General features: G+C 40.3%; 1 protein-coding gene and 1 pseudogene across 2 annotated transcripts in view; one reads left to right on the top strand and one right to left on the bottom strand.

Annotated features, from left to right (window-relative positions):
• The window catches only part of LOC149206315 (CBS domain-containing protein CBSX1, chloroplastic-like), a 331,558-nt gene that overhangs the window by 6,567 nt on the left and 300,854 nt on the right, over positions 1–24,137 (bottom strand). The window lies entirely within an intron of this gene.
• On the top strand, positions 20,225–21,601 carry LOC149206316 (protein HEAT INTOLERANT 4 pseudogene; annotated as a pseudogene).

The following is a 24,137-nucleotide window of genomic DNA, read 5'->3' as shown; positions in this document are numbered from 1 at the left end:
TGTTCATTTTGTGTTCTAAATATAAATGAGTTAACTGGTAAAAATAACAATTGAAAAGGAATACTGATTCACCCCCCCCTAAGTAATTCAAACAAGGAGTTCATTCAGCATTAGGCTCAATGTCTCCAAGTAGGATGAGGAGCTCATTTAGCATAGAGCCGAGTTGCTCGTATAGAGTGTGGCCTTTGGAGTTTCATCACAATTCAAAGAGATTGACCAGGATGGTGAACCAAGACTAATCTAGGTCAAGAGTACCGACCAAGATTATGGGTCAGTGGTACGAACTAGAGTTTTGATGACTAGTTGAAGCTAAATGTTATGCCATGTGTCAAGAGTACTGACCAAGATTATGGTTCAGGAGTACCGACTAGTTGTGGTAACTAGTTGATGATGATTTTCCTTATGTCAAAGTTGTTGACTAGGTTAATGAGATTCTAATGATGCTGATGTTGATGATGAATTGTTATAACATTTTCTTAGAAGAATTTTTTCAACATGAGAACATCAAGATAATCAGTATGAATACCTCCCTAGTTAAGAGGGAGTGTTGAATTTTGTAACTATGGTCGGTCTTCATAATTATTATTTTTGTCCTTGATGTATTTGTAAAGCATGTTCTTCATACTGTTGAAGTTTCTAATTTTCCTTAGTTAGAAACCCTTCATGCACTTTTCTGATTTATTCCTACCTACTTGTTATTTTTTCTTAACAAGTTATTTACAAAGTAAATACTGAAAATAAACACCAACGCGTGCTCAACATATTACAAATCAACAACTAAAAGAAACAAAAAAAAACACACCACATGACACCATTATTTTTGGACCAATGTCCCCGGAAAAACCCAATGCAGGAAAACCGGTGCAACTATCTGAGGGTTTTCTTATTAAGCAATATCAGAGTAAAATCTGGGTGCCGAAACTGGCCTACCCAACAGAGAATTTCCTTAGTAGCTATACCTCACAGATTGAGAGAAATCTCTTGGCTGAAACCCCGGAAAATCCTTCTGGCAACTCCTCAGCACAAAATTGCTTTGCAACCCCAGCGTCTGCCCAATCTGGACTGTGTCAGCCCCTCTCTGTCTCACGCTGACCCTGCATTAGCCTCTCTTGGCCTGCGTCAGCTTTCTGGGCCTCTGCGTCAAACACGCTGGCCTCTTTGGTGCTCTGCACAGCACTAGGATGCCTTTGCGTGGCCCTACGTGAGCCCTTGCTAGCTCTGCGTCACTCTCCTTGGCTATTGCACTGCTCTCCCGACACAATCTCTGTCTTATTTTTTTCTCTGTACTCAATGCCCCTCAACTGCTCTCCCGATCACTGATTCTATCTCTCTTAGCAAACCCCGCTCTATAGAATAGAATGACTGATCACTCTAGTGTCTTCTCCAAGTGACCCTCAAGCCTCTTCTTATAATTTTCTTGTTGACATCTAAACGGCCGAGATTAAGTCCCTAATCGACGGCTAAGATTAGATTTGGCTTTATCCATGTCTTTTGGACCACTCTAACACAGATTCATATTAATACACATTAATATTTTATTCCCTAAGTTTAGATTTAGGGACTCCATTAAAAATATTAATTATTTTAATATCTCCTTATTTGTTTAGAATCTGCCCAAACCCTTTCTGGGTATTGGAGATCTCATGTGCCCCAACCTCTCCACCAAATTTCGTGGCTAGAGCACATCCGATGCTACCCCAAATCAACACTCCCTCTTAGCGAGGACTGTGCTCTAGCAATACCCCTCACTGAGTATTACTCCGATCATTCAGCATCGGTACCTGTGCTGATGCTAGGCCTTCTTGCCCACCATCCTCTACACTTCTTCCTCTTGTACTGCTGCCCATGGTTCTACCACTGCCACTGCTGCATCTGTATGACAGCTCCCTCTGCGTTGTCGCTGGTCCTTTCTCCCAGCACTGCATCCGCATTGCACCTCCTCTCATCATGCTGCATCGTGCTGCCCACTACTGCATTGCAACTCAGTTACTGAGAAGTAAGTACCTGATCTCCCAACTGACCTTGTTGGGCTAGAAACACCTGTTGACCTCTTCTGGTCAACTACCCATGAAGTGCACCCCGTTTTTCTTGACAGAAAGAAGCAGCACCTGATCAGCAGGTTGATCTTTTTGATTGTAAGCCCAGTCTGCATGTATTAATTGTAAATAATCTTAACAGACATGAGTCATGTATGTAATTTGCCTAGGTGGACCTAACTTTCTGATGATAATCTACGTCCCGGAAGGTTTTTTGTCTCACCGATCCACGGATCGGCAGAGTTTTCCTTCAAACCTGACCCCAAAGCCGGGATTGATTTTGTCATTTGAACTTTAGGAGAATCCTAGTGTGTTGATCTGCTAGATTATCGTTGTGTCGCAGAGCTGGGTGTTTTGTGAGGGTCTGTATTAAATGGGTTTGTCCCTTAAGATGTATTTTTGTAAAAGTCATGATGTAATGTGTCCTGAGGGTCGAGAAATGTTTTAAATCCCCTCATGAGTCCTAAGTTCTAGGTCCTAGGTGATGTTTCCGAAGGCTTAGTTCAGTGATCCATGTTAAAATGAATTAAAAAATTAAAAAAATGAATAAAAATAATAAAATAATAAAAAATTAATAAATGAAGCAAAAACCCTAACTAATAAAATAATAATATTTTAAGTGAATAAATCGACGGATGAGATCAAGAGATGTCTTGATCCTCATCAACGGTCGAGATCATTTCTACATGGATCACTCGAACTAGCCGTTAGGATCATTTCCTTTATATAGGGTCTTAGGGGGTCATTTCAAAACATCTGATCTGTGAGTCTGTACTGAAAAGCTCTCTTGTAATCTGATTTTCTGGTTAATAAAAAGTCTTTGGGGTCCAAATCGTGTTGGTGTTACTCTCTGGAATTGCTGTGAGATTTTTAATTTTCTGCATATTTCAGTTTTCAGCCATTAATCATAGCTTGTTTTTAGAGTAGTTTGAGCACAGGTATCTTGTTCACCTGCTAGGGTTTGAGGGCTGCTAGGGTTTCTGAAATAATGGCAGGTATCTCCATTATTTTCTGAGATCTAGCAGCACTCTTTCTCTCTGTGCTGATGGTTGCTTGAGATGTGCAGGGAAACTTTTTAGTGAAGGATATTTGTGGGTGTTTGGGGAAGTTCTAGGCTGAACCAGCCGACTCCCACTGGCTTTTCTGTGTAGAGCCCAGCTGATTGTTCCCTGGGTTAATCATTCAAAGTTTCTTTTCTGTTTTACATTGAGAGATTTTCTTTCTGTTCACAGTGAAGTTCAAGTTTCTGATTCTGAAAATATTGCTGTTGTTATTGCTAAATCTGGCTGTTAAGGGCCATAATCTGTAAATTATTAGACTGATTTAGGGTTTTAAATGTTAAGGGCCATAATCTGTAAATTATTAGACTGATTTAGGGTTTTAAATGTTTGTTTTATTCAGTTTTCACTAGGGTTTTGGTTTTCTTTTTTTTGAAGCTATAGGATTTTCATCAAGAAGCATTTTTAGAAGGAGTTAAAGGCTGCCCAGCCTTCTGCCACCGAGACGGCTGCAAGCACTTTTTGGTGTAGTTTTTTTTTTTTTGATCAAGGAAGCGAAATCAGAAATCTGTGAGCCTACAGAATACCCACGCTGCTGCTACAGTCAAGAAACCTGTTCATTCGAAAATGCATCGCTGTCGGGGTATCTGATCCGCAGATAGAAATCGATCACTGCAGAATTTGCTTATGTTAAGCTTAATGTGAATCATGTTCTGGTTTCAAAGTGGCTGCAAATATTTTGACTCAGGGTGAAATCCTTGAATGACAACGTGTTTCCCTCGATTGCACCTGCCAGGCCAGATAAGGATTACAGAAGCGTGCCAAAGTCTCCGTTTATTCGGATAAGAACTTCAGCAAATTTTGTTGATTACGTACGTGGGGAACAACTCATTCCTGGAGGGAGGAGATACCTGCAAACAAATTTTACACACGCCGCTACAGCAATTACCATCGACTGGGGCAAGGGTCACGGTAAAAAATCCGCACAGGAATGCTATTCTCGCTCCAAAGTGCTCACGAAATTGTGAATTTGATGCCAAGGTGTCCGAATCGTAAGGAGACTTGCGTTCGATCTGGTACATTTCCTCTGCTCTCACGGTTTCAAATTTCGTTTCAGGCAGACAGCAGGTAATTCGATTTCATTCCGCCGCCATCTGACTTATCTCACGCGTTCTGCGTTTTATTAGGGTTACGTAGCAGTGTTTTAGTTTTGTTTTGTTTTTAGTTTTATGAATTAAAGATTTTAGATACGTTTTGTTTAGTTTTAGAGTTTTAGGATTTTAAAATATATATAAAATGAAAGATCAAAATCGTTGTTTAGACTATGTTCAGATTAGGTTTTAAGTTCGAAGTTTTATAAATTTTAGATTTTCTTTTTAATATGAAAAATAAAAATAAAACAAAAGATTTATTTAAAATTTTTTAGGTTTAGTTTTAGATTAAATGATTTTAGATTTTTGTTTTTTTTTTTTTTTTTAGGATTTGTATATTAATGTTTTAGCTTTAATTTAGACTTTTTATAGTTTTGTGTTATATTTAAAATAGATTTTAATACTTAGTTTTTAGATTTAAATTAGGACTTTGTTAGGATTTATTTTGTTTAGATTTTAAATAGTTTTTTTTTTTAAATTTTGTTATTAAAAAAAAAATAATAATAAAAAAAAAAAAAATGTTTTTTTTTTTTAGACTTTTTAATTTTAATTTAATTTTTTTTAGTCTAGTTTAGTTTTTTTTAGATTCTTATTTTTAGATTTATTTTATTTAAAAAAAATAAATAAATAAAAAAATTTCGTGGAAAATTTATTTTTACCAGATTCAGTTGTTTTTCATGTTATATCTTTCATGCTGAACTTTCAAGTCGAGATGCGAAGTTGATATCTGGTTAATGGTTTATGATTCGTGGTGGTTTAAAGCATTTATCTTTTCGAAACTTTCAGTTGCTGGATATCGTTTTGAGCATTGTGATTTAGTTGATGATAGATGATTACTGTTCATGTTTCATGTTTTTACACCATTTAACAAGTAATCATTTTAACCACAATCTCTTAAGGCACTGGTCTGCTAAATTAATCAAATCCATCGAGCCCTTTTATCATCGTATCTCGTGTCTCCCAACCCACTGGTCGACAGTTGGTCTCATCACCTCACAGGGTCTACCCCCCCTAGCCGCGGGAGACAGGCTTAAACGGAGGGATCAGGGATCAGAGTGACAGCCCCCGGTCTGAGCGTTGTCGTGTCAATCCGCGCGACAACATTTTTGGCGCCGTTGCCGGGGACAGAGTTTTTCTGTTCCTGGAGTTTCATCGACATTCATCTTCTCATCTTCTCATCTCTCATTTGAGCTGGCAGATTCAATATTTTGGCATCTTTTCATCACATATCAGCAGCATCTCTTCGGTGTGTTTCTTGTTTGGGTGGCGACTCCATTTTTTATTTTTTCCCAGACAAGAAGCCTCCCGCATATCTGTTTGTTGGTTACTTCTTGGATCTTAGAATCAGTTTTATTGTTCAAGTGGCGACTCCACTTCTTTCATCTTTTGATTTTCTTGAGCAAAGAGCTAGTTCTATCATCCATCTGATCCCTTATTGTTCATCATGGATTATTCATTTAAACCATGTCATTTTACTGATAATCTCCATGATCTTCCGAAAGAGGCCATTGGTAAATTACTTAAGTTCTCGGGTGATGATTCGGTCGCTGTTAAAAGGCATTTAAACATGTTTACTTGTGTAATGATCTTATACTGTAGATTTCTTCAATATAATAATGAAGATTTCAAGATGCGTCTATTTGTCCGTTCTTTAGAGGGTGATGCCTTGAATTGGTTTAATAACTTTCCTAATGATTTTTTTACTTCTTTACAAGACATTCTCAATGCTTTTAAAGATAGCTATGATAGTCCAAACAGCTTGCCTTCTACTTCTAAAATTGTTGAACAGAAAGAAAGTAATTCAGCTGTTGAAGAAAGATTTCAAGGTCAGAATGTGTCATCCACCGGAAATATTGCAGATCATCATAGTGAAAAATCAGGGATAAATGACAATGAAAAGGAGGAGCAAAAGCAAATAATACAAGATTTAAAGATGCTGGTGAAAAATCTGGAAAGCAACCAAACTAATCTTATCAATGATGTTAAAACTTTACGCACCCATCTGGAAAAACGTAATAAGGAGATTGAGGACACGCAAAATCAGCATGCTAAGGAAATTGAGGCCATGAAAACTAAACATGAAACGGAAATTGGAAACATGCAAGCGAATCATGAAGAAGAAATAAATTCCATGCAGCATTGCTTGATGAACATAAAGGAAGAAAATGTTAAAGTAATAAAAGACATGGAAGAACATCATGCCAGACAAATTAGTGCTATAAAGGTTGAACACTCTAGACAGATGGATGCCATTAGAATACAGGTTCAAAAATTTCAGCAATTGGAAAATGAAAGAAAACAGATAACATCAATAGACCAGGAGCCTTCTGATTTGTTGCAACAAGATCCATCTTATTATGAGGAGGTTATTAGTTCAGTTGAAAGATGGTTGATCGAGGATGGACTTAAGAATGATAAAGATCAGATGCGGGCTAAAGAGAGACATATCACGCGTACTTCATCTAATAGTTTCGAGACAGAAAGTTCCAGCTCATCAATAATTCATCCTGCCAGAAAGAAAAAGCGCAAGAGGAAGAAAATGAGAAGAAGATTTGACGCATCAGACGGCCGCGAGCAGCTTGATTTTCGGATAGGAAGGAGTCCTACCATATGCAAAATTGGACACGGCACATCCGACAAGCAGCCGAAAGATTTGCCTGAAAGCATGCAAATGCTCAGTATGCACTATATTGAACACATCTGATGCCGTAGGGCATCCTTTGTATCGTATTTCTAACTCTACTCCTTGTTTTTTCCGCATTTTTGTTTCTGCTTTAGATAGTTAATAAATGAAGAGCTTTTATCTTTATTGTGCTTAACGTATATGCTGATTTTTTGATGGACGCTACTTATTTTTGGTGTTGTATGGATGCAGATTTTGGATTCTCACATTCCTGCAAGCAGCAACGTGTCCCCAAGTAGAGCCAGATGTTGACCTCTTCTGGTTAACTACCCATGAAGTGCACCCCGTTTTTCTTGACAGAAAGAAGCAACACCTGATCAGCATGTCCGTGCCATCCTGCCATCATCAGCAGCTTGATCTTTTTGATTGTAAGCCCAGTCTGCATGTATTAATTGTAAATAATCTTAGCAGACATGAGTCATGTATGTAATTTGCCTAGGTGGACCTAACTTTCTGATGATAATCTACGTCCCGGAAGGTTTTTTGTCTCACCGATCCACGGATCGGCAGAGTTTTCCTTCAAACCTGACCCCAAAGCCGGGATTGATTTTGTCATTTGAACTTTAGGAGAATCCTAGTGTGTTGATCTGCTAGATTATCGTTGTGTCGCAGAGCTGGGTGTTTTGTGAGGGTCTGTATTAAATGGGTTTGTCCCTTAAGATGTATTTTTGTAAAAGTCATGATGTAATGTGTCCTGAGGGTCGAGAAATGTTTTAAATCCCCTCATGAGTCCTAAGTTCTAGGTCCTAGGTGATGTTTCCGAAGGCTTAGTTCAGTGATCCATGTTAAAATGAATTAAAAAATTAAAAAAATGAATAAAAATAATAAAATAATAAAAATTAATAAATGAAGCAAAAACCCTAACTAATAAAATAATAATATTTTAAGTGAATAAATCGACGGATGAGATCAAGAGATGTCTTGATCCTCATCAACGGTCGAGATCATTTCTACATGGATCACTCGAACTAGCCGTTAGGATCATTTCCTTTATATAGGGTCTTAGGGGGTCATTTCAAAACATCTGATCTGTGAGTCTGTACTGAAAAGCTCTCTTGTAATCTGATTTTCTGGTTAATAAAAAGACTTTGGGGTCCAAATCGTGTTGGTGTTACTCTCTGGAATTGCTGTGAGATTTTTAATTTTCTGCATATTTCAGTTTTCAGCCATTAATCATAGCTTGTTTTTATAGTAGTTTGAGCACAGGTATCTTGTTCACCTGCTAGGGTTTGAGGGCTGCTAGGGTTTCTGAAATAATGGCAGGTATCTCCATTATTTTCTGAGGTCTAGCAGCACTCTTTCTCTCTGTGCTGATGGTTGCTTGAGATGTGCAGGGAAACTTTTTAGTGAAGGATATTTGTGGGCGTTTGGGGAAGTTCTGGGCTGAACCAGCCGACTCCCACTGGCTTTTCTGTGTAGAGCCCAGCTGATTGTTCCCTGGGTTAATCATTCAAAGTTTCTTTTCTGTTTTACATTGAGAGATTTTCTTTCTGTTCACAGTGAAGTTCAAGTTTCTGATTCTGAAAATATTGCTGTTGTTATTGCTAAATCTGGTTGTTAAGGGCCATAATCTGTAAATTATTAGACTGATTTAGGGTTTTAAATGTTAAGGGCCATAATCTGTAAATTATTAGACTGATTTAGGGTTTTAAATGTTTGTTTTATTCAGTTTTCACTAGGGTTTTGGTTTTCTTTTTTTTGAAGCTACAGGATTTTCATCAAGAAGAATTTTTAGAAGGAGTTAAAGGCTGCCCAGCCTTCTGCCACCGAGACGGCTGCAAGCACTTTTTGGTGTAGTTTTTTTTTTTTTGATCAAGGAAGCGAAATCAGAAATCTGTGAGCCTACAGAATACCCACGCCGCTGCTACAGTCAAGAAACCTGTTCATTCGAAAATGCATCGCTGTCGGGGTATCTGATCCGCAGATAGAAATCGATCACTGCAGAATTTGCTTATGTTAAGCTTAACGTGAATCATGTTCTGGTTTCAAAGTGGCTGCAAATATTTTGACTCAGGGTGAAATCCTTGAATGACAACGTGTTTCCCTCGATTGCACCTGCCAGGCCAGATAAGGATTACAGAAGCGTGCCAAAGTCTCCGTTTATTCGGATGAGCAAAGAACGTCAGCAAATTTTGTTGATTACGTACGTGGGGAACAACTCATTCCTGGAGGGAGGAGATACCTGCAAACAAATTTTACACACGCCGCTACAGCAATTACCATCGACTGGGGCAAGGGTCACGGTAAAAAATCCGCACAGGAATGCTATTCTCGCTCCAAAGTGCTCACGAAATTGTGAATTTGATGCCAAGGTGTCCGAATCGTAAGGAGACTTGCGTTCGATCTGGTACATTTCCTCTGCTCTCACGGTTTCAAATTTCGTTTCAGGCAGACAGCAGGTAATTCGATTTCATTCCGCCGCCATCTGACTTAGCTCACGCGTTCTGCGTTTTATTAGGGTTACGTAGCAGTGTTTTAGTTTTGTTTTGTTTTTAGTTTTATGAATTAAAGATTTTAGATACGTTTTGTTTAGTTTTAGAGTTTTAGGATTTTAAAATATATATAAAATGAAAGATCAAAATCGTTGTTTAGACTATGTTCAGATTAGGTTTTAAGTTCGAAGTTTTATAAATTTTAGATTTTCTTTTTAATATGAAAAATAAAAATAAAACAAAAGATTTATTTAAAAATTTTTAGGTTTAGTTTTAGATTAAATGATTTTAGATTTTTGTTTTTTTTTTTTTTTTTAGGATTTGTATATTAATGTTTTATCTTTAATTTAGACTTTTTATAGTTTTGTGTTATATTTAAAATAGATTTTGATACTTAGTTTTTAGATTTAAATTAGGACTTTGTTAGGATTTATTTTGTTTAGATTTTAAATAGTTTTTTTTTTTAATTTTGTTATTAAAAAAAAATGTTTTTTTTTTTAGACTTTTTAATTTTAATTTAGTTTTTTTTAGTCTAGTTTAGTTTTTTTTAGATTCTTATTTTTAGATTTATTTTATTTATAAAAAAAAAAAAAAAAAAAAAAAAAAAAAAAAAAAAAAAAAAAAAATCGTTTAAAATTTATTTTTACCAGATTCAGTTGTTTTTCATGTTATATCTTTCATGCTGAACTTTCAAGTCGAGATGCGAAGTTGATATCTGGTTAATGGTTTATGATTCGTGGTGGTTTAAAGCATTTATCTTTTTGAAACTTTCAGTTGCTGGATATCGTTTTGAGCATTGTGATTTAGTTGATGATAGATGATTACTGTTCATGTTTCATGTTTCTACACCATTTAACAATTAATCGTTTTAACCACAATCTCTTAAGGCACTGGTCTGCTAAATTAATCAAATCCATCGAGCCCTTTTATCATCGTATCTCGTGTCTCCCAACCAATTGGTCGACAGTTGGTCTCATCACCTCACAGGGTCTACCCCCCTTAGCCGCGGGAGACAGGCTTAAACGGAGGGATCGGGGATCAGAGTGACAGCCCCCGGTCTGAGCGTTGTCGTGTCAATCCGCGCGACAACAACACCCACTGATGCTGAAGCTCCCTCTGCTGCTGACAAGTGCTCCCTTTCTCTGACCTCTGCGCTCCTGCAACACCTCCCTGCATCTCTCACCGTTGCAGACCTCTATATGCCTTCCTGCACTGGTGCAACACCCCTGTGCCTCTCGCACTGTTGCAGCCTGCTAGCTCTGCGCTGTCTCGGGACTCCTGCACTGTAGCTTTCTCTGCCGCTCCATCCGCCGTCTCTACCCACTCAGCCAGTCCTGCTACTCCTCGTTGGGGCTCCCATAGCAAGGTCTAATCCAAGAGGCTGGGTACCTCAAGGATCTTGCCTCTCATCACCTGTAGTCCATCTGACTACAGCTCGATGTCTCCCCACTTCCACTTAAGTGGTGCGTGTGTACTCATGGCACAGTCATCGTCTGTCAAAACTTCCTTCTCTGCCCGTGCTGGGGTTGCCTTAGTCTCGGAGACTCTCCCTTACTCTTTTTCCTTGGGCACTGGGTCGCATAATGACTCATCTCCCCACAGTGGAAGCACTTGATCTTGGAGAGATCTTTCTTCTTCCGCTTCTCCTGCTTTCCCTTAGATGCTAGGGCCACATCCTACTCCTCTGGCTGAACTTTGATCCCTCTGTTGCTGCTACCTGTCTTCGATTGTCGTCTGATCTCTTTCCTGGCGAAGAGCTGCCCACACATCTCGTCCCAAGGTAAGAGAGTCCTTTTGCCTAGGATACTCTGAACAAACACTTCCCTATCTTTTGAGACGGCATTCAAGGTTGTCCTCATCATAAGCTCTTGATCTGGTATCGCTCCTATAGCAGTCAACTAGTCTTGGATCTCATTCAGTCCTCCGAGGAAGGTGTCAATTGGTTGACCCTTCTTCATCTGATACGACCTCATCTAGTTCTCGAGCAACATTCTTCTCTGCATAGAAGTATGCTAGTACAGGCTCTTGAGAGCCTCCCACATCTCAAATGTCGTTTCCTTCTCGGTTATATGTGGTACCACATGATCCTTGACCCCATCAAGGATAATGCACTTGGTCCTCGCCATCGCCTCTTCGTACTTGTCATTATCATTGGGGTCGACTGGGATAGCTATAACCTTCAAGGCGAAGTTCTTGACACGATTCTTGTCAAGCACTGATAAGATTATGGCCTTCCAGACTGCGAGGTTTGATGCTCCGTCGAGTCTATCCTGGTCTCTTACCCCGTGTACTGCCATGACGCTCCTCTACCTCCCTCCTAGAAGTTCTCTATTCGACTCCTCTGAGTCTCTACTTCCCGTCTGGAAGTTCTCTTCTGGACTCCCTCGGAGTCCTGATTTCCCTCCTGGAAATCCTTCTGCCGCTTGTCGAGATGCCCCCTACTCTGATTGTCTTGTGCAACTACACTGCTGATCCAGGTTTCTCGGCTAGAAACCCTCGGTAACAACTCCTCTGGCCCTGCTCTGTCAGGTACTGTTCTGACTACAATACCTCACCAGAACCACTCTGTAATATCTTTGCAGCCTCCTAGACTCCAGCGACTGCCTCTCTATGTACTGCGTCATCCCCTCTCTACGTCACGCTGGCTCTGCGTCACCCTAGATGGGTCTGCGTCAACCCTGGGTTGCCGTGTGTCAGCCCTTTGGCCCTCTGCATCAGCAACATTGGCCTCTTTAAGGCTCTGCACAACTCCCAACTTCTTCTGCGTGGCTCTGACTGGCTCTGCGTCACACTTCTTGGCTTCTGCGCTGCTAGAAACAGCGTTTGTCACCTCGGGACAGTTGTTTTCTGCTGCTATTGCTTCGCTTGGTTGATGTCTCTTAGGCCTCCTGTGATCTGCAATCATGCTCCAATACCATGTTGAAGTTTCTAATTTTCCTTAGTTAGAAACCCTTCATGCACTTTTTCTGATTTATTCCTACCTACTTGTTATTTTTTGTTAACAAGTTATTTACAAAGTCAATACTGAAAATAAACACCAGTGCATGCTCAACATATTACAGATCAACAACTAAAAGAAACAAGAACAAACACACCACATGACACCATTATTTTTGGACCAATGTCCCCGAAAAAACCCAATGCAGGAAAACTAGTGCAGTTATCTAAAGGTTTTCTTATTAAGCAATATCAGAGTACAATCTGGGTGCCAAAACTGGCCTACCCAACAGAGAATTTCCTTAGCAGCTATACCTCACAGTTTGAGAGAAATCTCCTAGCTGAAACCTCGGAAAATCCTTCCGGCAGCTCCTCAACACAAAACTGCTCTGCAACCCCAGTGTCTGCCCAATTTGGACTGCGTTAGCGCCTCTATCTCACGTTGGCCCTGCGTCAGCCTTTCTTGGCCTACGTCAGCCCCAGGAGGCCATGCGTCAGCTTTTTGGGCCTCTGCGTCAGACACGCTGGCCTCTCTGGTGCTCTGCGCAGCACTTGGCTGCCTTTGCGTGGCCTTGCATGAGCCCTTGCTGGCTCTGCGTCACTCTCCTTGGTTGTTGTGCTGCTCTCCCAGCACAATCTCTGCCTTCTCTGTTTCTCTATACTCAATGCCCCTCAGCTACTCTCCCGATCACTGATTCTATCTCTCTTAGCAAACCCCGCTCTAGAGAATAGAATGACTGATCACTCTGGTGTCTTCTCCAAGTGACCCTCAAGCCTCCTCTTATACTTTCCCTGTTGACATCTCAACGGCCAAGATTAAGTCCCTAATCAACTGCTAAGATTAGATCTGGCTTGATCCATGTCTTTTGAACCACTCTAACACAGATTCATATTAATACACATTAATATTTTATTTTCCCTAAGTTTAGACTTAGGGACTCCATTAAAAATATGAATTATTTTAATATCTATTGATCTGTTTAGAATCTGCCCAAACCCTTTCTAGGTATTGAAGATCTCATGTGCCCCAACCTCTCCACCAAATTTCGTTGCTAGAGCACATCTGATGCTACTCCAAATCAACACATACTTGAGTATGTTGTTGCTCAAACTGTACAGGCACCGCGACAACAACTCAGGGTGGGGGTTGTCACTCTGATCCCCACCCACTCTGTTCTAGTTGTCTCCCAACAGCAAGCTATGGGGGGTAGTCCCTATAAAAATGAGATGATAAAAGATAAGTTGGGAACCAACTTGTTCGGGAGACATAGTTGAGTGGCCTAGCTACTTAGTTCAATTTAGCAAGACTTAAGGATTATATTAGATTTAGAAATGAGACGAGTGCCTTATCGAATCAATTTTTTCCTTGTTACAAATCAAGACCAAGTAACCAGACAGACAACCGCTGCTTAAAATGATTAACTAACCTATATGCGACCCAAGTCCTAAAATCTAAGTGTGATGCAAGGATCTTGGTTACTTTTAAATTATACGCCTAGTCTAAGTGTGTTATGAATATAATTCATAACCATTAAATTAAATAAATAAATATAAATATTAAATAATCAAGTATCGATTATGTTAAATAGTCATTAAGTTAAGTGAAAAGGCATGTCTAAAAGACATGCCCAGTCACGAAAGAACACCTGCTTAGGTGTTATGCTCTTAACCTGCAAAAGATACTCAAATACAGAATATGCGAAGAAAGATACCCAGAACATAGAACAGTGAGAGACAACAGCAAATATTTTATTATTCAGAAAGCAATGTTCACTGGCCTCTTCGAGGGGGCAACCTCCAATAGAGCAGAGCTCGATACAAAAATAAGACACGATGCTCCTCGCAGGGAGTCTCTATCCTTTATATATGACTCATACATGCAATACCAAGGATCAATACCATGGGTTTTATTAATACCATCTATCTAATACTACGGCCCATTTGCAACTAACTGTGGTCCCGTCATTAATTGCGGGTTAACCACTTACAATTATTAATATGGGCTTTATTGACTCTTGACTATGACTCGATCCCATTACATAAATAAGGGGGTTAGGGTGGGACCCTAACATGCCCTCCCCCTTAAGACTAGCCTTGTCCTCAAGGTTGAAGCTGCGGAAACTGCTGAAGAATAATGGCTGGTTCCCAAGTTGCATCTTCCGGAGAGGTGTCTTTCCACTTGACGAGGACTTCCCTAATCATGCGGCCTCGCAAGTGCCTGTCTCGTGTGTCTAGGACCTGTTCAGGTTGGAGCCAGATTGACCCTTCTTCGTCCAATTCAGGTAGACTAGTTTGAATTCTGCAATTGTTCCCAATCACTTTCTTGAGGCATGAGACATGGAAAACTGGATGGGATTTTGCAGTAGGTGGCCAGCTTGTAAGCCACTTTTCCAATGCGCTGAAGTACTTGATATGGTCCGTAGAATTTTGGAGATAGTTTCTGACAACCCTTGTTTTTGAGTGATGTTTGCTTATATGGTTGCAGCCTCAAAAAGACCTGATCCCCTTCCTGAAATTGGCGCTCTGAGCGATGCTGGTCTACCTGTTGCTTCATGTGGTTTTGAGCTTGATGAAGATTCTCTCTAAGATGGGCGAGCATGGTTGCGCGATGTTGTAGGAGTTGATCCACTGCTTGTACTTTTGAGCACCCCTTGAGATAAGAAGTAGGGGAAGGAGGGAGTTGACCATATACTGCTTCATAGGGAGTCATTTTGGTGGTGGCATGATAGTTGGTGTTATACCACCATTCAGCTAGAGGTAACCACTGTACCCAAAGATGTTGCTTTTCTGAAGTGAAACACCTAAGGTAGGTTTCTAGACATTTGTTGACGGCTTCAGTTTGACCATCCGTTTGTGGGTGATAGGAAGTACTGAGTTTTAGTTGAGTGCCTTGGATCCTGAAGAGTTCCTGCCAAAAATTACTGGTGAAGATTGGGTCGCGATCGGACACAATAGAAGTGGGCATGCCATGCAATTTGAAGATCTGATCCATGAAAGATTGAGCGACCAAAGTTCGTGTAAATGGGTGGGGTAGGGCGCAGAAATGAGCATACTTCGAAAGTCAGTCCACAACCACCATGATGACTGACTTGTTTCCTGACTTTGGAAGACCTGTAATGAAATCCATAGAAACCTCCGTCCAAATTGATGCCGGGATGGGCAACGGTTGTAATGTGCCTGGTGTGTTGACGGTCTCCCCTTTGTGGCATTGACAGACATCGCATTCTGCTACAAAAGTAAGGATGTCCTTTTTCATGCCTGTCCAAAAAAATGATCTTCTGGTGCGAGCATACGTCTTCTGAAAGCCTAAGTGTCCTGCAATGGGGGATGAATGCAATTCTGCCAAAATGCAACTTTTGAGGGTGGATGTTGGTGATATTACGACTCTGTCCCTGTAGCGAAGAATATCATCCTGCCACGAGTAGCCCTTGGTGGAATTTGGATCTACCTGCAATTGAGAAATGAGTTGGGAGAGCCCGGGATGTGAAAACCATTCCCTGCGAGCCTCTTCAATCCATTCTGGAATGGGGAGGGAAATTGCTAGCAGAGTACGTTCCTCCTCAAATTGGCGAGATAAGGCATCTGCTACACTATTGTCTTTCCCTTTCTTGTAAATGATCTCATAACCATATCCCAGCATTTTGGCGAGCCATTTATTTTGTTGTGGGGAGGATAGGCGTTGCTCCAAAAAATATTTAAGACTGTGATGATCTGTGCAGATTTGGAAACGTCGCCCCAATAAGTAAGGTCGCCAGGTCTCTACTGCATGTAAGATGGCCATCATTTCCTTCTCGTAGGTAGATTGGCCCAGATTCTTCCCACTTAGTTGTTGGCTTGTGAAGGCCAAAGGTCGCCCTTCCTACATTAAGACCGCCCCAATACCTGTACCCGAAGCATCACATTCAATGACAAAAGATTTGGTGAAGTCAGATAGTGCTAAGATTGGAGTGGAACACATGGCATTTTTTAGAGCTGTAAATGCCTGTTGTGCTTCCTCATTCCAGAAGAATGAATTTTTCTTTAGGAGTTGAGTGAGGGGCTTCGCTATGCGACCATAGTTGCGGACAAATTTACGATAATAGCTTGTGAGACCCAAAAATCCTCTCAAGCTCTTCAAGGTCTTAGGTTGAGACCACTCCTGCATTGCCTGGATCTTTTTGGGGTCCACCTTAACACCTTCACGCCCCACAATGTGGCCCAAATACTCAACTTCTTCCATGCCAAACGAACACTTGGACATCTTGACAAATAATTTATGCTTGCGGAGCAGTTACAAGAGTAGATCTACATGCTGAAGATGTGCGGCCCAAGTGCAACTATAGATGAGGATGTCATCGAAGAAGACAAGGACGAATTTCCTGAGATATGGTTTGAGAATGTGGTTCATAAGGCTCTGAAAAGTAGAGGGGGCATTACAAAGACCGAATGGCATGACCAGGGACTCATAATGGCCTTCATGAGTTCTGAAAACGGTCTTTGGAATGTCGACTTCCTTCATGCGAATTTGGTGGTAGCCTGAGCGAAGATCCAGCTTAGTGAAGAATTGAGCCCCATTGAGTTTATCCAGCAAATCGTCAACCACCGGGATGGGAAATTTATCTTTGATTGTCAACTTATTGAGGGCCTTGAAATCTGGACACATCCGCCACTCCCCATCTTTCTTGAGCACCATGACCACAGGTGATGAATAAGGACTAATGCTGGGACGAATGACACCTGCTTCCAAAAGTTCCTTGATTATTTTTTCTATTTCATTCTTTTGGGTGAACGGATATCTGTATGGGCGCACATTCGGGGGTTGGGCCCCTGGAACCAAGGTGATGCTATGATCATGTCCCCCTCTCGAGGGTGGAAGCTCATGAGGCTTGTCAAAGACCGGCAGATGGTTATTTAAAATCTGTTGCATCTCAGGATGAATTGGCAGAGACTTGGTTTTGACTGCCTGGATGGCATTAAATTGAGCTATAACTCCATGATGGCCCTTTTTTAGCAAATTTTCCATCCTATGCGCGCTGATGATAGAGGGAACTCCCGCCTGGAGTCCACGGAGGGTATGTGTGTATTTGTTCTGCTTAAAACTCATATATAACTCCTGGAAATCCATTGTGATTGGCCCAAGAGTGCGGAGCCATTCAGCGCCGAGGACAATGTCGCAACCTCCCATGTGTATGGCAAACATGTGGGTTTTCAACTGATAATCCCCCATTTGAAGTTTGACATTTTCACAGCAGCCTTCACATTTCATTGTGCCCCCATCCGCAATTTGGACTTGGAAGTTAGAAACTGCTCGTACAAAACAATGCACTGCTTCTGCGACTTTTTGATGGATGAAATTATGTGTACTTCCACTATCAATCAGGACTACTACTGGGCGATGTTTAATAAAACCTCTGATTTTGAGAGTTTGAGGTGAAGAAATCCCTGCCAAAGCATGCAGCGAAATAACTGGTTCGTCAGAGACATTGTCCTTTTGGTTGTCCTCTTCTAGCGCCTCATGTTCCTCAAGTGGTGGATCTTCCTCTGTTGAGCTATAGTCAGTGCCATCAATTTGAAAAAATTTGGGCTCCTTGCATTTATGACCTGGGGAGTATTTTTCATCACAGTAGTAACATAATCCTTGCTTTCTTCTTTCGGCCATTTCCGCAGGTGACACCTTTTGGACCTTAAGTGTTTGAGTCGTGTTGTGAGCCTGTGGGGGGCGACCTCTAGCGGAGAAATTTGGGCGACTGTACTGGGCTGCTAATGCACGCTCCACGTTACGGGCTACCTTGCAAGCCTCCGCCCATGTGGGAGGGTGGTGCAGTAGGACTTGGGCTTTGATGGCTTCTTTAAGACCGCTGATAAAACATTCCGTGTAGAACACATCTGAGAGACCCCAAGTGCGGAAGGCTAAGGCTTCAAAAGCTGTAATATATTCATCCACTGTGCCAGTCTGTCGGAGCTTAGTAAGACGACCCAAAAAAGAAGATTCCTGGTCAAAGCGGTCTGTAAGAGCTTTTTTGAATTTGGTCCAAGCTAGAAAAGGTCCATTGCAACGTTGATGCCATTCCCACCATTGCCACCTTTCATTGTCCAAGTACATGCTCCCCACCATAAGCTGAGTCGCATCATCTAAGATGTTATTCAGATTGAAATACTGCTCCATTTGTGCTATCCATGCTGCCGGGTGAGAACCATCAAATTTATGCATATCCAACTTGGGAGGTCGCTGACGGGATTGTTGGTGGGTGTGCCAGACGTGAGGAGAGTGGCTAGACTCACCCTCACTGTGTCCATTTCCATTATACGCCTCCTCGTGGGCTGCCTCCTTGCCCTTCGGGATTATGCTCGTGATCAGGTTATTTAGTCGGTCAAACTGAATGTGGAGGGATTGCAAGGATTCTTCAAGTTTGTCCATCCTTTCATTGGCCATAGCTTGAGCTCTAGTTTCTACCATGCACCGACCTGATGTTTTTGAAAATTGGGACCACCTAAAAAAAAATTTTCACTAAGAATTGAATGGTACCACCGTGCTTAGCTCGTCGTCCTGATTCTGATGGGCTAGATCACCAATAAGCGCCCCGGGAGATCTCAGATTTTTTTTTTTCTCTGAAAACTCCGAACGGAGTTTTACTCCTTCCTTACGAATACTACAGTCGCCAAATCCTCAAAATGTCAATGCGGCCAAAAGTCCTACGAAAATTATACCCCGGTATAGGAACCCCACACAACTACTCAGATCTGGTGGATCTGAATGGCGGATCGAATAGCTCTGGGCGGCGGAACAGACTGCTGCTGCGGATCTGATGGATCTAATAGATCGGAATGGCTGGTCTGCTAACTCAGAACTGCGGGACTGATGTCTGCTGCTGCTGCACCTCTTTGCGTGCTGATCTGGCAGATATGATGCGTGATCCCCAGATAGAAAAGGGAACTATGGTCTCGAGGAGTGTCAAGTGCTACAGATCGCAATATACATAAGGGTCTGACAGTAGTACTCGGCCCAATGTTTCAGGGCTCTAACTAAGGAGGATCAACCGTACCCTTAGCCGTACAACCCGACTACCGTATCGTACACGCGAGTAATCTCTCCGAGTGCTGTTCTCGGTGTACTGTAGCAGCAAGACGGCCGAAGGTTTATCTATGGCGAGGTTGCAGAGGAGCTAAGGGGCTTCCGGTATACCTAGAAGGTACTTGGAAGACAGTCCGTACGCGGTTCTGTCTAATGCACTACTAGAAGGGGTACCCACAGGGGTTACAGGGGAGTCCAACAAGCGTGACCACCTCTTGTATTTCCTGCGTGCATGCCTCCCCAAATCCGCAGGTTTATGCGCTCAATGACAGATCCCGTGGTTTAAAGACGCCGGAACACGTCGCTAGCCAAAAAAAAAATTGCTACGAAATGGAGATCCCACCTGCCCTGGAAAGTGCTCTGATACCACTTGTTATGCTCTTAACCTGCAAAAGATACCCAAATACAGAATATGCGAAGAAAGATACCCAGAACATAGAACAGTGAGAGACAACAGCAAATATTTTATTATTCAGAAAGCGATGTTCACTGGCCTCTTCGAGGGGGCAACCTCCAATAGAGCAGAGCTCGATACAAAAATAAGACACAATGCTCCTCGCAGGGAGTCTCTATCCTTTATATATGACTCATACATGCAATACCAAGGATCAATACCATGGGTTTTATTAATACCATCTATCTAATACTACGGCCCATTTGCAACTAACTATGGTCCCGTCATTAATTGCGGGTTAACCACTTACAATTATTAATATGGGCTTTATTGACTCTTGACTATGACTCGACCCCATTACATAAATAAGCGGGTTAGGGTGGGACCCTAACATTAGGTATATAAATGTGAGTCCTCATTGTAACATTCATCACTTATACATTTTTATATATAATAAATTATTATTATTAAATACCTCTTGTGTATTTTTACCTTAAAGTCTACAAGCTATCAGTTTTTTATGCTTTAGTGGTATCAGAGCCATGGCGCACAATATAATGATGCAAGTCTTTGAGCGTTGTTCGCCGCATAATGTGCCATTACGTTCACATCCTGAATGCATTGAACAGTTTACTAAAATTCAAGAAGCATTTCAGCGATTAGAAAAATCATGTGCAGAATTTTCAACATGTCTAAAGAAAAGTTATGCAGAGGAAGAAGATAGTGACAGTGAAGGAACAAAACAAGGTGAAGCATTAGATAATTATAATGTTGAAGATGAAGCTAATGCAGATCTAGATGATGATCCCGATGAAGCTTATACAAATCAAGATGAAGATTTAGATAAAGCTGATCTTGATGTGAATGAGGAATACGGGGATAAGATTGGCCACAACCCGCGCCTCACTTCTCAGCTCACGGCCCTGAAAAAAGTCCAGTTTGCTGCTACGCCGCTTGAGATTATCCCTCACAGGAGAAATATGGATGAGTTGTGGCAAGCTGCATTTCTCGTTGGCACTGAGTGGGATAAGTTGGATACTCTTTACAAGATCCACTGGGATTTTTCAAACTTGGAGAATGCTCTTGAAGAAGGTGGGCTACTTTATGGGAAGAATGTTTATCTTTTTGGTTATACAGAACCTCAACTTGTACCTTTTGAAAACCAATTAAAAGTGGTCCACATACCAGTCATTGTGGTGGTTGTTTCATCATTTCCTCCATCTGATAAGACTGGCATCAAGTTTGTTCAAATGGAGGGTGAAACTATAGTGCCAATGAAGGAAATGAAGATGGATTGGGTTCCTTACGTACCATTCTATGATAGGCCTCTTCAAGTTGAGCATTTGAAGACTCGAATTTATACCTTGCAATGTATGCAGCGTAGAGCTTCATTGAATCAATTGAAACAAGAGAGTATCAAGAAATATGAATATTGCTTACCTTACTTCTATCAACCTTTCAAAGAGGATGAGATAGAGCAAGACACAGTTGTACAAATCATGTACCCCAAAGAGCCTCCGGTTGTGTGCGATTTTGATTGGGATCTCGATGATGTTGAGGAATTTATAGACAATTTAGTTCAAGAAGAAGTTTTAATAGAAGACAGTAAAGAGGACTTCAAGAAATTTGTTATTGAGCGGGTAACGGAAGAAAAAAAGAAGCAACGTGAAGTGCGGGAGGCTAGGAAAAAGGCTATCAAGAGTTTGAGAGTCCAGAGAGGCACTACGTGTGTCATCCTGAGATTTTTCAAAATCTCAAATAATCGTGTGTCTGCGAGTTCTGGCATGGAACAGTTGTGCTGTTGTCAGCATCTGTCAGCGTCATTCAGGTTCATGCAACCGGGATTCCCATTTTACAAGTCGATCCTTTGTCGTCAACACCTGATACATCCTGACTATTCTGTCGTGGTGGGGTTGTAACATAATTATAACGTATATAAGTTTTAAATAACTATATATATATATATATAAAGTGTGTATATATATATATGTATATATGTATATATATACATATATAAAGTATAATTATATAACATATATAAATTATAATTATATAATCAAAAAAATTTATTATTATTATTATTATTATTATTATTATTAAAATATATATATATATATATATATATATTATTTAAAAAAAACTATATTAAAAATTATTATTATTAAAAAAAAAATTGAGTTATTAAAAAAAAAACAAAGTTAACTTATTGTTGATAAAAAAAAATAAAAAATTAGACATAAACCTGAGTTCAAGAGTAGAGATAACCCTAGACTCAAAATAGAGTTACTAGTGAATTATAGAAGCTGAGCCACTAGTGACTACGAGTTTCCATATGCTAAGACGACAACCACAAGGACAGTGGATAGCAATATAGCTTTGAGGACAAAGCTTCCGAAGGAAAGGGCTATGTTATGAATATAATTCATAACAATTAAATTAAATAAATAAATATAAATATTAAATAATCAAATATCGATTATGTAAATAGTCATTAAGTTAAGTGAAAAGGCATGTCTAAAAGACATGCCCAGTTACGAAAGGACACTTGCTTAGCTATATAAACGTGGGTCTTCAATGTACCATTCATCATTTATACATTTTTATATATAATAAATTATTATTATTAAATACCTCGTGTATTTTTACCTTAAAGTCTACAAGCTATCAGTTTTTTATGTTTCAAAGTGGAACCTCTCTCTTCACTGTTTTGAGATTAGTCTTTAGAGTAGGTTGTGGGATGGAAGCCAACGGGAAGCAAGTAGAGGCTTGATTAATGATACCTCCCCCTGTGTTCCAACCACCCAGTGCTTTCAGTGCTATAGAGACTATGGCTCTGATGACTGCGAGGTCACTGTGTTAACCACTAGAAAGGTGTTGAATCCCTCAAGCTAGGTGAGAAAGGGTGGCCCTAGAGATCTATCAACCAAGCTTATGCTTGGAGGTAAATTATTAGTGCAAGTTAATCCTAGAATGCTAATGCAAAAGATTATGGGTGAATTCTTGGATTAGGAGCTTAATGTTTAAGTACTTTAAGTTATGACAAATCTTGAAAGACAAGGGTACTTATCAAATTATGTGCAATCTTACAACCAAGAAAGTGCCAATGTTAACCAATCCACAGGATGTTCAACTAATGATGATAAACTCACCAATTAGCCAAAGATTATCAACACAAAGACACAAGATATTCCAATAAATATTATGCCAAGATTATTCTCTTTGGACAATGCCACTTATTGAGAGATGTTTGATTAAGCCTTCGATGCCAAGATAAATAGATTTCTCAATCCCTTAGATGACAATGTTACTTGTTAACAATATGACATAGAACACAAGATATCAAGATGCCTAGAGATTTAAGATTAGAGTGCTTTAGAGAGTGTTTATTCAACAACAAACGTGTTAGTCAAATTGCTACAAAACCATGAAATAAGAGCAACTATGATCTATAGAGCATGAACAAAACTAGATCCTATGCTACTTGAGTTCCAATGAGCAATTATTTAACTTTTAGGACAGCAGTAAATAAATCACTCTAGATCAATAAATTATTAAGCATGTAAGCACCCAATATGATTAATGGAACATTAGATGACTTTGCCAATTGAAAATATAAGTTAACTAACCCACTTATGATGAATTATTCAGAGTATACCAGATCTGGAAATTTTTATTACAGCAGCAAGAAAAGTATGCAATTAGTGAGCTACTAGTGCAATAACTTGCGCCACAATATGCCCAAAACTTTCTAGATGCTGAAACAAATTCACCTATGTGAAATTATAAGTTTTTAGGCCTTCTTAAGATGTGTTATTCAGGAATTATCAGATCTGATCTATTCAGTTATGCAATGACTTTCCAGCAAGAAAACAAGTAGACCTAGGCTAGATATTCAATGCCCAAGTAGCCAAGACACTAGCAAAATTTAACCCTGAAATTATTAAGATGTTAAGACCACTTAGATGTGATTTTAGGGCACTTATATAACTGTTATGAAGAATTTATCACATTTGAAGTAGAACAGAGATAAAGTGAGGGTTTAGAGAGCAAACGCTAGGCCTAAGGCCTTCTAGCACACTTTCCCAAAATGCCAAAATTTCTCCAATGATTATGCCACCTGAAAACACAAATATTGAGCCAATTTTCTCTGCAAAACACTAAGAATTTAGTCCAAAAAAATTCTGAGGTATGTCTAGGGAAAATTACGGCCAAGGAAGGCTAGCACTAGGCCCAATAAGGCTAGCGTTGGGCTAGAAAAGGCCTAGAAGGCCTGGCAGCTAGGGCTTGAGGCTAAATGAGGGCTGAAAGGGGTCAACAACAGGCCAAAAAGGGGGACAAAGGTAGCAAAAGGCTGAAGGAGGAACACTGAGGCAAGAAGGAGAAGGTCGAGCTGAGGTAAAGGCTTAAAAAGCCCATGTCCAACCTAAAAGGTTGTCGTCTAGGGTCAAAGAGGGG

The sequence above is a fragment of the Pinus tabuliformis genome, chromosome 1_2, assembly GCF_031772625.1.
Source record: "Pinus tabuliformis cultivar Carrire ecotype Pingquan chromosome 1_2, CPIR1, whole genome shotgun sequence".
NCBI lineage: Eukaryota > Viridiplantae > Streptophyta > Pinopsida > Pinales > Pinaceae > Pinus > Pinus tabuliformis.
This window is presented reverse-complemented; position numbering and strand designations above follow the sequence as displayed.